Here is an 11800-nt window from a genome sequence, read left to right on the forward strand (position 1 = left end):
CATTTTATTTCTCACACTTGCTTTACTTGTAAATTTATTTAATTATACACATACCTACTTAAAAATACCAAATATTTTAGCGAATTTGTATTTTAATTAATTGCATATTTTTCCTGATCTGTGCGCTTCCCGGTGCAACGCACGGGCACTTTTGCTAAACCAAACAACAATTTTGGTCAATATACACACTCCGTAATCACCCATTGCAACGTACGGGCACTTTTGCTAGTCAAGTAAAAAAAACAACAACAAGACATGTAACCAATCATTTCTTTAATGTTACAAGAATTTAGAGTGGTGGACAAAGCCCCAACTACTATTGGAAAGAAAAAACTAGTCAGCAAGCTAAAAGAACCACTATGACTCCGCGGCAGCTAATTAGCGCATACGCGCCGCGGGCGCAGACGCCGCCAAAAGAGGGGCCCACGCAGACGTGGTGTTCTTTTTGCTTTTTTTTGGCGCTGTCGTTTTTTTTCTTTTTTCTTTTTCGCAGTTGATTACCGCACGCGTGTAGGGGGTCTCAAGATTTGAAACTTTTAACTCATTTTTTTTGAATTTTTCAACTCGGATTTGGAAACTTCCAAGTCAAGATTTAAAAACTTTCAACTCGAATTTGAAAACTTTCAACTTGGATTTGAAAACTTTCAATTCAGACTTGAAAACTTTCAACTCGGATTCAAAAACTTTCAACTGAAGATTTGAAACTTTCAACTCAAATTTTTAAAAAATCAATTCAAGATTTGAAAACTTAACACATGCTTGAAAACTTTTAACTTAAATTAAAACTTTCACCTTCGACTTAAATTTGAAAACTTCCATCTCAAAATTCAAAACATTCAACTCAAATTCAAAACTCTCAACTGATATTTGAAGGTGAAAGATTGAATTTGTAAAATATTGCAAAAAAAATCATGTGTGTGTGGAGAGAAAAAAGAAGCGATTTAAAAAAAATCCAAAAAAAGGAAGCGCCAAAATAGGAGATTGGAGAGAAAAGCGTGCAGGACGCCAGCTGGCGTGCGCGCCAGGCCGCCAGCTCATTTCCTGATGCGCACGCGCGCGCTTGCTGTCCCCCTACGACTCTAATGAGTTAGTGTATATGTATTGCACCATCTATTGTGGAATAAGATATTTATTACTATCAAATCAATAGTGCTGGCTATGTACATCTGATTGGATGTAGAGGCTGGGTTTATCCCATTTTCTAAAAAAAAATCAAATCAAGAGTGTAACACCACTATGCATATCATGTGCAAGGTGGAACACAATATGAGATTTTTGCATGTTCCTTTGACTATGTTGGTTGGATTCATGAAGATCATTTCCTATGTGTGTTTCAGTAGCTAACCTTTATATTTACACTCATTTCTCGTGGTAGAATAAAATAGACTATGTTTTCTAATAATGAAATAAAAATCCTAGCCTCTGCGTCATGTAACATACATAGCCTATAAAACAGGCTGTTGTATCTCACTTTGTTTGAGCCCTACCAATGCTGACCAAACTCAGATCTAGAATTGAGCCTTGAGCTGTACAAGACCTTTATTTTTTTTTCACTGGGCCGATGACAGAACGTCAGCCAATTTACTAAGATTTGAGGAAATATTTTAAAATACATATCATTGTAGTGCCAACAAGTTGTTGCGAGGTGACGACCATGACCAAAGTCTTAGGCATACACCCATAGAGGGCACTCAGGAATATAGCTGCTAACTGGAACATTTGGTTGACAAACGAACAGAGTAGCTAACTGAAAAAGCTCTCCAAGTTGCGCGGCACTCAGCAGTGACTTGTTGCATGTATATCATTGAATTGATTCAGCAGCACCTGATCTGTTATTCATGCGACCATGCCAATGTCATGTGAATCTAACTACTTAAAGGGAGAGGTTCATGCGCTCAGTGTGAAATTTTCACATAAATAGCTCACTTCAGAATCACATAAGCACACCATGATCTACCTAAAAAATATTTTTTTTTTGACATTTCAGCTTCAACTAGCTAGTTAGTGATAGTATCATACTAAAATGACAAAGGTTTTGTGGTGATGAGATATTGGAGAGAACTAAATATAATTATTGTTTTTATCGATGGATAAGAATTGGATACTACCAAAGTTTCGTTGTATGGAAATCATGTAAGATTTGACGAGCATAACTATTTTACACCCCCTTCAGTGTCAAAATTATTGATGTTTTAGTTGTGGAAGCAAAGCATGTAAATTATTGACGTTTTAGTTTTGTTTGTCTATCTTGGACCTGCTTGCCCTTGCATGCATGCAGCCACTAAGAATCCAACTCATTGTTTCTTGCGTTGTGCATGTCATTAAATAAAAAGAAAAACTCAGGGGACTTGAACCCAGTATGGTGATAGGTCCAAACCATATGTGATAGAGCGAGTTTTAAATTTCAATTAACAAGCATATTTAATATGGGCAAATTAGATATTAGTCACCCTAATAAATCATTTCTTGGTATGTGAGATCATGTCTAAAACGTCAAGAATTTTGAAACTGGAGGAAAACTGTAGTTTTTCTTTAGCTGATACATAATCTTGCACTATTTGTCAGCTTTATTGCCTCGTTACTGTACCACCAGCTGCTCGTGGTGCTATAAGGGGTTTTCACGCAACAAGCAGTTCTGTAAGTAAGTGTAAGAGTGGGAAGTTTGAGAAGTTGATAAGGTTGCCTTACTACATATACACACATAAAAGGAAATATGAACCAAAATGATTATATGAAAGGAAATATGAAGCAAAATGATTATATGAAGACTTCACGGTGACGGGTTCGAGTTCTACAAGGTCGAGGCAATCTTTTTTTTTTTCCACTGACGAGTTTATCCTACAAGGTTTTCCGGACAATCTTTTTTCATGGTGCATGTATAAAGATCAAAAGTTACATTGTGAAAGTCGGCAAAGTGCTGATGAAGATGTGACAGTGTCGGAAAAAGAAGTATATGGTGCTTGCCTAATGCGCATAGTGTTGGTGAATTGTTGTGTGAATATAATGGAGTGTAAATTTTCCTCACTAAGGTTAGTTGGCATAGAGAATTTGCCATCAATTTTATAGCATATCAATTGTTGTGTGAATACAGTGGAGTGTAAATTTTTCTCACTAAGGTCAGTTTGGATAGAGAATTTGCCATCAATTGTAGCATAATTTGGGGTTTGAAAAAAAATTGTAGATGTCAGGCAAAAAAAGATTTCCTTCTCACCATAATTTAGTTAGGTTCGAAGGTGCTCAATTGCATCGCGAGATATATTGTTTCTATAACTGTAGTAATGTGAATATTTTATTACTGTGACGTTTTGATTGTATGTGCCGTGGATGATTGAAAATCTGATCGGCATGCACCTGAAATATTATGTTTTCAAGATCATAAAATGTTATTAATGTCTTATGGAAATACCTCAAACAGAGTTCATAATGCTGTGCACAATGTCATGATTCATGACCACATATAATACTACATGGGGGCATTGAAATCAGGTAATGTAAAGTTGTAAACAAGGCTAATGGACTGATGAATTGTACTCATGTCACAACCTGACTAGCTCCATTTTCTTTTTGTACCCATCATGTAGTTGTAAATACAGTTCTGCTCTAAATACTACATACCGCGACTACTGCACAAATGGTTAGTGCAATGGCAGGGTGAGTAGTGCTGGTCCAGTGCCAATTGCTTTGGCATCTATATGCAGTATGCACACAAACGGTGCTGCTTGTCTGAAAGCTTGAAGACTCTGCATGTCTTGTTTGCTTTGCCAGTACGCTTGGCAGAGTGAGAAAAAGGGTAAAATGCAGAGCAGAAGGGAGCAAAAGAAAGTGAAATTCCAACACTATTACATTACACCACTCTTCTTGTTGGGTTTGATAGGTCCATTTGGGAGTGGGAATGAAGAAGAGTTTCAGAAAAAGAAGTAGGTCATTGAACATTGGGTTTCAGCTCACGGGTGTGTGTAATTGTGTATGTATAGTTCTAACTCTTCATTGGTGTAATGGAAGCAGATGAAAACAGGATTGGGGCAGCGTAGATGATAGGAAAAAAAATGCAATGGAATGATGGATTTTGCTCATCTGATGCCTGCTGATTTCTGAAATACAGACAATTACTGAATGGCATGGACAAATGGGAGTTTTGCCTGTTGTGTTGAGTATTCTGCGATTCATGAAGACCGTGTTGGCTTGCTTGTAGGGTATTGGAAGATGATTTCCATGATGACTATTTCCAATGTAGTTTTCAATTCAATTTAGCTAATCTTGTGTTACTCTTAATTTTCGGCAGAAGATTTTTTAATTTCTGAACTCTGATGGGCTCGTTTGGCAGTGAGAGTGAACAAAAGCTTAAGAAGCAGCAGTAGCAGTCAGCCATTGCACATTGGCGTTCAACTTACGGGTGTGTGTAATTGTGCAACTTTTCAGTGTTATTCTTGTTCTGAATTGGTGGAAGCAGAGGAAAACTGGTTGATGTTGGGGAATAGGAGATGATTGCAAAGTGCAACAGAATGAATGGATTCATGCTTATTTGCTGCCTGCTGAAATGCAGATCCAATGGCATCAACAAAACGGAATTTTGCCTGTTGTTGTGACTATTCTGGTTGGATTTATGAAAGAACTGTTGCTGGCATGGTTTGAAATTTTGGTTCGAAATTTCGGAAGAAACTTCAGTAATTTCAACACCCACCGGCAAGGTTAAAATCTCCCCAAAATTTTCGGTTTTTGCCAAACATTTATAAATTTGGTTAAAATTTATTCAAAAAATTTCGGCCAAAAATTTTCGAAATTACCGAAATTTCTGTGATTTCAGTCCCCACCGGCAAAAACACTGTTCCGAAATTGCAAACCCTGGTTGCTGGTAGAACCGCAATTTCTATATGGGATTTATTTCGGCGAATCTTGATTTTTTTTATATTGACACTTTATTATTTTTTGGGAGAATAAAATAGGATGTGTTGTGGACCAACTGTTCGGTCGGGGCCCTAAAAAATCCTGGGCCGAACTCAGCTGCAGATGTGGGCCTTGAGCCGTACATGGGTAATCTAGGAAATACGACGATTGATAAGTCATCCACCTAATCTGTTATCCCCATTGCGCTATTGTGTTATAAAACTAACACTTGAAGAGAGAAAGCTCATGCCCTCTATGTGAGATTTCTATATAAATAGTTTGCTTCGGAATCCTAGAAAAGAACACCAGACCTATCACTTACAAACTCTTTTCACTCTTTTTTAAAGAAGATAGAGTTAACAATGATAATACTGCTATAATCATATATAAAATAAACATGCACTGGTGGTGATGAGATTTTGGAGAAAACTAAATATTATTAATGTATTCATATATGGGTAAGGATATTTGAACACTCATAAATTACTTATACAGTGATTTAACTTTTTTTTACTTAAGTTAAAATCGTAGTATGTACTCTCCAAAAAAATCCAACGCTACATTTTTCTTAACTATAATATGATATCCCTCTTTTTCTTCTTGTTAAGTTCTACCTTTTTAACTTTCTCATTTTTTTTCAAATAGATTGGTTTCTTATCGATAGATGCCCACTACATGGAGTAAAGATACACATAGTTGTGAATGAGTGATGACAAATTATGGTGCATATGTATTTATACTCCATAACTTACATTGTTACCAAGTTTATGAGAATTAATTGAGCTATTCAATTAGATAGTCAAAATTATATGTTTCAGTCTCTAACATCTGTTAGAGATGTTTGATTAGATTTATATAGAAAATCTTTAGTCTACCAACATTGTAAATAAAAATCAACAATCTTGATCTAGTCCGTGTATCCAAACTAACAAACTAACTTTGCTTCTCGATCGTTACAAAATAATTCATAATTACTATAGATGGAAGTTGATAAAGTATATGCGTTTGTAATGAGAAATGATTGTTGAGATGTTTGTGATGAGTCTGTTTGATTAGGCATATTGTTTTATAGCATTTTTGATGCCACCACTAATGATGCCACCACTAACAGAACCTAGATGTTAGAATTTAGGCGGGTGGGCCTATGCAATAAATTGGTTTATAGGGAGAATTTTAAAAATACATGTTACAATTGGCATGGTAGCATAGTTACGAAATCTCTTCATACGTACACGTAGACGCAACAACAGGTTGCTGGGTGATTCTTGAGAAAGCTTGATGACTGCTGTCATCGTGATCAATCTGTGACTGCGTTTCAACTCCACCTTCCACGCTTATTCACGCAACGATGAATTTCATACAGTTTTCTTACGCACATAATGACGTAAATCCTGGTGGACTTTTAATACGATTTTTAGTGAGATCAGGGATATACTATTGGTTTCCATCGTGTTGAGCATGCGTTAGGAGGCGCATTCGCGAGTGTGTGAGTGTGGTGTTGCTTGTGCAGTGTTGTGTGCGCGTCTATGTCTACCGTGTAACCAAAAAAAGTTTAATCAGCTTATTTACCACAACACGCTTGTTTGGGAAGTTCTTTAATTTGTTTTCATTGGAAATATGAGTGAAGGACAGTTTGTTGCCAATTTTTGTTTCCAAAGTACTCCAAGGTTGAGTCGGTAAGCTCCACGGTTGGACCTTGTTTTGTACATGGGCTGCAATACAGGAAACAAAAACATTACCGTTTGGAGAGTCCTAGCTTGTTGCATGCATATCATGGAGCTGGTTCTTAAGCTACCTGTCTAACATGATTGGAGAGAAGCTCATGCACTAACTGTGACATTTCTATATAAATAGCTTTCTTTAGAATCAGAAAAATCACACCAAGAGGTACTCCATGTAAATTATTGTTTGATATTAATTTTGCTGCGTTTTACATTTGAGAATTAGAGGTAGATAGTCATTAGGTAAGATGGTGAAGCGGCTACTTGTGAGATTTTAGAGAAAAACAAATACACTTGGATGAATCAACTCACTATCAATATGGTGAAGCGGCTACTTTGTGAGATTTTGGAGAAAACCAAATACATTTGGATGAATCAACTCACTATTGGAATAGAAACTCTTCATAAAAAATAGCGGGTGCAAACAAGGATTTTGTCTGTGACTTAGCATTCAGAGTTTACCGGTGGTGTAATCAGATTAGAGCTGCGGAGTGTAATTAGAGTGGAGTTGCGGAATTATTATAGGTCACCTTTTATGGTGAAAGCTAAAAAATATATCCTGCAAAGTTTAGGGTATCGATGAATATTTATAGGAAAGAACTATTTGTAATCATTGTATAACTCGTTGCATATGTCTTGTCTTTGATGAAGTCTTAACATTTCACAATTTGATTATTCGATAAATTTTCGTATAAATAAATCCATTTGATTAAATATTACTAAAATTGCTTGGCATTATTTTCATAGGCAAAATAATATTTACAGTTCAGAATAAATGCATGGCACAGTGACATGTGGGCTCCGGATTATCAAATAATAGATGGTATTATTAGTATTAGACTTGTTTGTTAGATATTTCAAGTAAAAAATAATGATGCAAAGAACATATACGAGAAGAGGGATCAACTAATAGGCCATGCTGGTTGATTACCAATGTTATTACTTGCGTGATTAATAACATGATCACCCCTGTCATCGAGATGAACCTACAAATAAGATACATGCATCGTGTGAGGCCACCACCTGTGTTTTCATATTAAAATTCATAAGATTTTATCCAGAGAGTGGAGGATCATTTCAACATATAAACGCGTTATCTTGACTGGAATTATAGGAGGATTAGTCGAACCCGTTGTTATTGTCGCAGCCTAAAAAGGCATCGATCCCCAGGCACCTGAGGAGAACACAAAGAGAGGCACACACAGCGCAAGCAATGCGTGACGCAGCAACATGCCCTAGAGAGATACATACGCACCCACAATAGGAGAAGTTTAAGCCCTATTGCTTCGGACCAATCATAATTTATATAAAATTATACTCATGCTTGGAAGAGTTACAGATTTACCTCGTACATTTATGTACCGGAGAGAACGATTCCTTCTCTCTTAATCAAATTGTACATTCAATTCTGCTATAAATACTGCTGCTACTAATGCACAAACAGTGAGTGCAATGGCGGGGTGAGTAGTGCTGGTCCAGTGCCAATTGCTTTGGCATCTATATTCTTTTCAGATTCTCCCCACCCTCAATAGTGTTCACGGAAAACGGAGCGATCCATTAGCACATGATTAATTAAGTATCTACTAATTTTTTTTCAAAAATGGACTAATATGATTTTTTTAAGCAACTTTCGTATAGAAACTTTTTGCAGAAAAATGCACCGTTTAGTAGTTTGAAAAGCGTGCTAACGGAAAACGAGTAGAATCTAATCCTACTAGCCTGAAAAGAACGCAGAATATGCAGTATGCACACTAGTGAGAAAACAGTACAGCAACAGAGAAGCTCAAACTCCAACACCATTATATACACCACTCTGCTTGTTGGGTTTCTCTTGTTTTTTTTTTCTTTCTGATGTGTCCATTTGGGAATGAGGGTGACAGTGAAAGTGAAGAAGAGTTTCAGAAACAGCAGCAGTAGGCAGCCATTGCACATTGTGTTTCAGCTCACAGGTGTGTGTAATTGTGTATGTATAGTTCTAGCTCTGCATTGGTGTAATGGAAGCAAACCAAAACCGGATTGGGGCAGTGTAGATGACAGGAAAAAAATGCAATGGAGTGATGGATTTTGCTCATCTTGTGCCTGCTGATTGCTGAATGGCATGGACAAAAGAAATATTTGCCTGTTGTTGTGAGTATTCTGCTTGGGTTCATGAAGACTGTGTTGCTTGCTTGTAGGGTACTGGAAGATGATTTCCATGATGACTATTTCCTATGTGGTTTTTAATTCAATTTAGCTAATCCTGTATTACTCTTACTTTTTGATTGTGTTGTGGGCCCACTTGCTGTCTGGGCCCTACCAATGCTGTTAAATGGAGAAAATACTAAACTCGGGCACTAGTCAGCAGCGGTGCTTCTTGCATGCATATCATGGAACTGATTCAAAATTCACCAGTCGACTAATCTGTTCTCCATGTTAATATCCTATGAATCTAACCACTTGAAGTGTGAAGCTCATGCCCTCAATGTGAAAGTTTCCACATAAATAGCTCGCTTAAAAATCACATAAGCACACTACTACCCCTTATATTTCTTTTTGTTACACTTCGATAGCCATATGCTACATAGTGATAGTCATACGATAAACCAAAAAGATCTTGCTACACGGGAAAAAAATATTCGATGCTCCTGTCGTTTTCTGTCTGTTCTTTTTTTTTTCACACAAGCTGGAGCTTTGGCCAAACTGCAATGGGCTGGGCTAGCTTACAATGGCACCGGATGAGCAATATGAAGCATTTTTTTATTGTTTTTGTGATAAAAGTTTTAGTTTATGAACTTCATGTTAAAGTGCTGGACGAAAGTCAATCCCAGATTTGTGCTTAATTAATTTGGGTGTTGCAGTACACTCTCAAGATATCTATATATATACTGCAGTCAGTGCCATATATATTACCATTGGATTGGTTCCTTATAGTAGCCCAATCCATGCCAATGCCCTTGAATTCACATTTTATTTTTAGAAGAGATGCTCATGTCAATGCTGTGATATTTGTGCATATAAATATCTCACTCTGGGTATGAATGCCCAAAAAATTTTCGGTGATGAGATCTTGGGGAGAAGCAAATATTGCTATCTTATTTACCAATATGTGGGTAGCATAATTTGAGATTATTTCAATTATTATATTAAACCAACCGTTTATTTTTTAATACGATTCTTAAATGGATTCTTACATTAAATATGTTTATGGAAACAGGTTTTGAAGACGTGAAACACCTCTCAAATGATGGATGAATGGTGTTGATCTTCTATTAAGTTATACTGTTCGAACATGATCATTAATGTAGATGGGTGATTTTGGCTTGCATTCCACATTTCTAATGATATTCTTATTCTTATTACTATAGATCATAATTTTGTGAGAAAAGTTATTATATATGAGAATGAAAAAGTAGAGAGAAGGAAGAAGCTTGGCTTTAATCATACTGGTTGAAGCATCTTACGATTCATACCTAATAGAAAAATTATTTTGTATAAGAATGGAAGAGTTGAAGAGGATAATGGATATATTCTCATTCATTCCAAATAAATAAAATAAAATAATTTGTTTTATGCCACCTGATTTATACTATTTATTTTATTTATCTTTTGTCGATTGAATCATTATGTTATCTAACTAAGGATTGATAAATTTAGGGGAGACCAGACATTGGGCACATGGTGAAGAAAACTCAATGTTTAAGTATACTGTCTATTAAACATCAAGTTATACGTTGCTGGTTGGGTTTCTATTGGGTTTTTGGCTTTCTGAATTCTGATGGGCCCTTTTGGGAGTGAGGGTGGTGGTAAAGTAGTGAGTTCGGATTCGGTTCCTGAGCAGTTTTTAGTGTAACTGCAACTTAAGCAGTCACTAGCTAGGGCTATCCAGATCATATCCAACGATTGTGATTGCTGAAGGCATTGTTTGCAAAAAAAATGAGAATATATATACACACACACACACAATAGTATTGGTACTATAGCACTCAATCTAAACCGTTCGTTAAAAAAAATTGAATGGATGAGATAAGGTACCGTCACTAACTTGCAGTTGTAATAGTGACTGCATGTGATCTTGTCCTGCATTGGTGGAAACAGAAGAAAACATGTTGAGGTTGGGGATTAGGAGATGATTGCAAAGTGCAATCGAATGCTGTATTTTTGCCATTTGCTGACTGCTTTAAATATGCATGTTATAAACTTTTGACTTATAAACTTTGGGTCTCTAAACTTTAGATGTGTAAACTTTACTAAAATAGAAAAGTAATGCGGTGCCAAAAAAGGAAACCATGTGGAGGAGGGGGGCTGATCGCTCCAGGCAATCAATCGCCTGCTAGCCTTTTCGAATGTGAATGGTAACAGCCTAATTAACAGAGAAACATATTCGATACAAATGTGCCAGCTGTATTGCTGGAGCGAGCCCATGCACATAATTTCTTTATATTGAATTGTTTACTATACTTAAGAATTTAAATTATCTGCCTCAAAATTCAAAACCTTTTATTGAAAACTTTCAACTTGAATTTTCACTTGAAAGTTTTCTTAAAATTTCATTTTAATGTTTTGAATTCTGAATTGAAAGTTTTTTAAATTTGAGTTGAATGTTTTGAATCGTGAGATGGAAGTTTTAAATTTGAGTTGAAGTTTTTCAATGATGGAATTGAAAGTTTTCAAATCTGAGTTAAATGTTTCTAAATCTATGTTGAAAGTTATGAAATATATGTTGATTTTTTTAAATTTTAACTTTATTTTTTTAAATCTGAGTTGAAAGTTTTGAACAAGGAAAGGAAAAGGCGATTGGATAAGGTATCCAGTACTTCTTGCTAGCACATATACACATTAATAGGAATCCCCCTAATTAATAGAGAACCCTAGATTTTACAATACATGGGAGCACTTATTTGGGAAAAGACGATCCACATCACTTGGTCCCACCCATCAAGAACACCGGAGACCTCCTTCACATTACTACACAAATAGTTTTCCTGGACGAGCACCCCAATAAGTTGCAGGCGGATCATAAGTGTCCACATCTGCAAAAATCGACCTATATTTTTGCATACGGCTCCTTAAGAGATTCGCATACAAAAATTTATTTTCACAGACGGACCTCTTAAGGAGCCATATGCAAAATAGGACTATTTTTCCAGACTGGCGTCTTAAGCGGCCGCATGGGAAAATATATTTTCATAGGTGGGCCTCTTGAAGGTCCACCCAGA

The sequence above is a fragment of the Oryza sativa genome, chromosome 11 (genome assembly GCF_034140825.1).
Source record: "Oryza sativa Japonica Group chromosome 11, ASM3414082v1".
NCBI lineage: Eukaryota > Viridiplantae > Streptophyta > Magnoliopsida > Poales > Poaceae > Oryza > Oryza sativa.